This window comes from Hyla sarda, chromosome 1, assembly GCF_029499605.1.
Source record: "Hyla sarda isolate aHylSar1 chromosome 1, aHylSar1.hap1, whole genome shotgun sequence".
NCBI classification, from domain to species: Eukaryota; Metazoa; Chordata; class Amphibia; order Anura; family Hylidae; genus Hyla; species Hyla sarda.
Genome location: NC_079189.1, coordinates 246,497,501 through 246,503,500, shown reverse-complemented (window position 1 = coordinate 246,503,500; position 6,000 = coordinate 246,497,501).

The following is a 6,000-nucleotide window of genomic DNA, read 5'->3' as shown; positions in this document are numbered from 1 at the left end:
ACGTTGGCAATGAACGTACCTCTGCGTCATTGTCAAGGCAACGTGACTATTCTGGGGCCGGGCCCGAAGCGCTTAGAAGAGGCCTCCCCGGTGAAGATCGCAGCCCGGAACCACTATCCCACCGGACCACCTCCTCTCCGGACAGTCCTGCAGCACCGGACCAGCGCCGAGCGGAGGCGAGTACTGTACAGAACTAAAGGGGGTGAGAGGGGGCTGGATGAGGTCGAAGGCCGCAGTGGTCTTCAACCTGCGGACCTCCGGAGGTTTCAAAACTACAACTCCCAGCAAGCTCGGACAGCCGATGGCTGCCCGGGCTTGCTGGGAGTTGTAGTTTTGAAACCTCTGGAGGTCCGCAGGTTGAAGACCACTGCGGGTGGAGAGTTCACTCGAGTATAAGCCGAGGGGGGTGTTTTCAGCACGAAAAATCGTGCTGAAAAACTCTGCTTATACTCGAGTATATACGGTACCACCACTACTGAGGAGATAGGTCAGCTGTATACACAAATACAGAGGGCTGCTTGGGCTGGTACAATGGTAATAATGGGAGATTTTAACTATCCAGCTATAGATTGGGGTAAGGGTTCAGCTAAAACTACAAAGGGGAGACAATATCTACAGTTATTGAAGGATAATTGTATGGGCAGGTTTATGGAGGACCCAACAAGAAGTGATGCCTTGTTGCATCTGATCATTTCTAACAATGCAGAGCTGGTTGGGAATGTAACTGTGTGTGAAAATCTTGGTAATAGCGACCACAATATAGTTACTTTTGACAAAATTTAGAAAACAGACATGTTGGAAGGGCAAGAACATGTAATTTTAAGGGTGCGTTCACACGCTAGTAGATAGCTGTGTGTTACGCTACCATTGATTTAAATGGGTCAACGGACAGTCCGCAAATCTGACACTATTGCGGACTGTCTGTGGACCCATTCAAATCAGTGGTAGTGTAACTCGCAGCAGGTTTCCCCGCAGCATGAAACCCGCTGCTAGTAATAGTGGGTGAACGCAATCTAAAAAGGCAAATTTCCCTGGGCTAAGAGCTGCACTTCAGGACAGACTGGGAGGAACTGTTGTCAAATACTGATACAGACGATAAATGGGAAATATTCAAATCTATACTAAATAACTATACAGCTAAATGTATCCCTATGGGGAACAAGTATAAACTATTATCTGAATCCTACTTGGCTGACAACTGATGGTAAAAAGGAAAAAAAAAAAAACAGAATTAAAAAAATTCAAATCTGAAGGTTCAGCTTTAAAAATATAATAAATGCAGCAAAATTTCAGAATGAAAGGCAGGTGGCCAAAGAAAGAAAAACACATCTTAATTTTAAATATATGAATGAGAAAAAAAATGGACAGCGCATGTAGGACCCCTAAATAATGATAATGGGGAGGTGGTCACTGGGGATCAAGAGAAGTTCTGTATATGTACGAAGGAAGAGGGAGGAGCTGATGTGTGCTGGTAACACATCATGTAATAAACTGAGCTGGCTTAATGTAGATATGATCCAAGGTAAATTAAATAAAGTGAATGTAAGCAAAGCTCCTGGACCGGATGGACAACACCCAAGAGAACTCAGTTCAGTAATTTCTTTACCCCTGTTCATGATATTTAGAGATTCTCTGGTGTCTGGTATTGTGCCGATGGACTGGTGCGAGGTGAATGTGGTTCCAATCTTTAAAAAGGGCTCTAGGTCTTCCCCAGGAAACTATAGACCGGTAAGCTTAATGTTCATTGTATGAAAGTTGTTTGAAGGACTCATAAGGGATTACATACAGGAATACATAGGGGATAATAGTATTATAAGTGATAGCCAGCAACTTAGGTTGGTTTGACAACTTCTACCCTAACTTACTTTTATGAAGATGTGAGCAAAAGCCTTTACAAATTCTTTTCACAGCCAATCCTCTGTAAAGTTATGCATCTGGATACAAATAACCTGCATGCATCATATGCCCTAGGTGGGGTTAAACTGTGAGAGTCACTGGTAGAGAAGGATCTGGGTGTACTTGTAGATCACAGACTACAGAATAGCATGCAATGTCAGGCTGCTGCTTCCAAGGCCAACAGGATATTGTTTTGTATCAAGAAAGTCATGGACTCGAGGGACAGACATAATACTCCCCCTTTATAAAGCATTGGTACGGCCTCACCTGGAATATGCTCAGTTAGCGGAAATTTGCCTTGTGTGAGTACACTATTGTTGACGACCGTTTTATTGGTTGGCTGATAGTGAGCCACCAAACTTAGTTAGGGAAGATTTCTGTGTAGTTAGCGATGGTGACCCCCCCCCCCCCCCCAAAAAAAAAAGATAAAATCATCTTGATTTCTAATTTTACAACAAAAAACACACAAATATTTGGTATTACCACATTATAGTGGTCAGAATTGGACAATTTTAAGCATACTGATTTTGTTAAAAAGTAGTACAATAATAGAAAAACTAATTAAGTATCGGTTTAATTGTATTGACCCACAGTAACAGGTCATAAAAAGAACATGTCTTTTTTTTTTACCATAGAGTGCACTGCTTACTTAACATGTTTTCCTTCTTTCTGTGGACTCTGCACGGAATGCATAGCTGTCTATGAGACAGCATTCCTGATTGCATATTTAAGTCCCCAATGAGGACTTAAAAAGAAAAAAAAAAAAGTCTCAAATTATATAAAACCCCCACATTAACATATTTGGTATGGGTAACTTGGCGTGCAGCATTCATTCTATAGTGGCGATGCTAGAAAACTGCAGCTCATGGTCTGATTTTTGAGGATTCAGGAGCAAAGCAATATTTGCACTGCAGCACTACACACCAGTGATTCTTCCTTGTACAAACTGTACAGCTAAAAAAAAGTGATTTTATTTATTGAATTTCTTGGTAATTTGTGGACTCTGTTTGCAGAAAATACACTACATATTGTTTCAAGCCTATGAAAGTCAAAAACACCACAACTGTTTTCATCTGCATTTATTTTCTTTTTTCTTTTTTTTTTTTTTTAGAAGTACCATACAAAATTCTGAGTACCAGTCTTGGAAACAAATACTGGGTTTACATTAGTAAACATTTATTTATAAACAGAAACATTGTTAAGGGAGAAAAAAAAGACAAAGAAAATCTCTGGTAAGATATGCAACAAGTAGCATTAAGTATACAAGAGAAATTAAAGGTTTACATTTCCAATGTTTACTGGAAGAAAACAGCTTATGGCATAAAACATATGGAAAATTAAACATAAGACAATAAAGCCAGCTTATCTCGTAGAAACTTTCAGCATTTGTGTCAAATGGCTTGTCGAGTTATAAAGAAGGTTATACGCTACACAGCATCTGGCTTCCTCTAGGAACTAACAGAAGTGATTCACTCTACACTTCCTAGTAAAAGGGGTAATAGTACATATATATGTAGAATTTTCACAGTATGCTTTCTTTCCTGCATAATCTACAGCAACAAAAGCTAAATTGTAATAATCTAGAAGTGAAATGGAATACATCTATATATAAAACATGGTTAGGTATAAAAATCTATAACACTTTCCAAATCGGCTTTCTGGTCTGCATAGGGTTATAAAGTATAAAAGAATTTCAATTCTCTGCCCTGAAAAACAATCATAGCAATGTCTCTAGTTCAGGCACTAAGAAAATGTGAAGCAAAACGGACAACAAAATCGACATTAACTCTTGCAGTTTATGATGCAGCTGTATCATTTGCAACTACTACTGGAAGAACCTACACTGCATATTGGAAATAGTAAAAACCAGCTAAGTGTTCATGAAGTCATTCTACATATCGGCTATTCATAGCACGATCTATACGGAACTAATACATATGGTTTAACTATTCTTTCCCAGCTATGCCAAAATGTTTTAAACTATGGACCATCTTCTGCCCACTGCTATACTGTTTGTCTGCTGTACAAGTTTCCAGTAAGTCAATCTGCACAGGCAAAGATGCATTGTAAAAGCATGGGAGGGAAAGAGCAATAGTTTGAGCCATGGATGAGAAAAGGTGGGTTCAGTCTAAGGATCTGTGAGCCCAGTTTTATGTATAGAGCCAAGGATGGGACTGGATCAGGATAGGAAACTCTTGGGAAAGGCTTTTCTGATTTCCTAAGGTGGCAGCAAATATATGGCTTCTACACAAAATCCTAATACATAATGGGGGGAATTTATCACCGTCTGTGCACATTCTTCATAAATCACAAAGAAGCTTAGCTGTAGACACATTTCTATAAGTGCTTCAGGCTGGTGAGAGCTTGACCATTCCACTCTACATCCAAGTTGTTTTCTTAAGAGTCTAAATGATTTGTACAACAATTTACAATTTTTAACACAGAAAAAAGGGTAAACCCTATGATAAATTCCCCCATCGTGCTTGAGGCCTAAAGCTGTCCATATCACTGTCCATATCACAAGCCCTGTCTATGCGCAAAAAATGTTGCTCAAACTCCCACTTTGGTAAAATTGCTCATGCACCAATTTTGCACACTGCACTATTGCAGGGACTCCTATATTCCGCCAAGATTTTCTAACTAAATTTGTAATTTCCCATAAGACCTAAACCTGTTACAACAGCTGGGACAAATTTCACTTGGTTGGAGCTAATTGTTTTATTTCAGGGTCTCTGACCATTTTAATACAGACTTAGACAAAGACGTTAAGCTGCACTATATCTATGCCATACCTATGTAGTGCTAAAAAATAGCCAAGACCATAACGAATTCCAGACCAGAAGTAATTCAGCAACAACTAGCTAGCCAACAATGTCTGAATCAAAGAGGTTTATATTGTATATATTGCATATATTGGATTTCATGGGACTGGCTTACTTGTCTGTGTACTGGTCCTTAGCTTCTAGATAAGCATTTCCCAACCAGTTTGCCTCTAGCTGTTGCACAACTAACTCCCAGCATACCCAGAATGCCTTTGGCTTATTCTTCTAGATGAATAATAACAGAAAATAAATTTGTCTTCATTGTTTTGCTCAAAATTTTTCTTTCTAGGTATAACTCGGGTGACACATTGCTCCTGACTGTTTCAAGGGGCAGGTTTAGTCTAGTGCAATGACCCTGCAAACCTACAGATTCATTCTATACCGCAGAAAAAGCATAGTTAGAAAAATAGGCACACATTCTAAAATTAAAAAGTGTTACAATAGCTTATTTAAAATGTTCAAAGCACTAAGGGCAGGAATGAAGAAAAGGGAATAGCAGGGAGGGAAACATTATAAAACTAGAAATAGCTTCCAACAGACCATTCATGGAGGCCTTCAGTAAATGCATAAGTTAGGCTCCACTTAAATTGAAGAGTAGCTAGTTGTCTGCCACTAGCCATACATAGAGAAAGCCATGTGCTGGCACAACCTGCCTTCTGCAACATCCATATGCTAGAAATAAATCCTAGTGTCCTCTAAATTTTACAAAATACATCATCTCCACCTGAGTTCCCCCACTTACCAGGCCCAAGTATCATTCAACAAACAAGGCCATAAAGAAGTGAGGGAGGCAGTGTATGTGACGATACAATGCTGTGAAGCGTGTACCAGACTTCCAAAGGCTAAAGTGCAACAGATAACAGGACTTAAAGGGGCACTCCGGTGCTTACACATCTTATCCCCTATCCAAAGGATAGGGGATAAGATGCCTGATTGTGAGACCCCCCGCTGGGGACCCCGGGATCTTGCACACGGCACTCCGTTTGTAATCAGTCCCCGGAGCACGGAGCGTGTTCGCTCTGGGTCTGATTAACGGCGACCACATGGCCGGCGGCGTGTGACGTCACGCCTCCGCCCCCGTGTGATATCACGCTCCGCCCCTCAATGCAAGCCAACGGGAAGGGGCGTGACAGCTATCACGCCCCCTCCCGTAGGCTTGCATTGAGGGGCGGAGCGTGATGTCACACGGGGGCGGAGGCGTGACGTCACACGCCGCCGGCCATGTGGTCGTCGGTAATCAGACCCAGAGCGAACACGCTCCGGGGACTGATTACAACTGGGG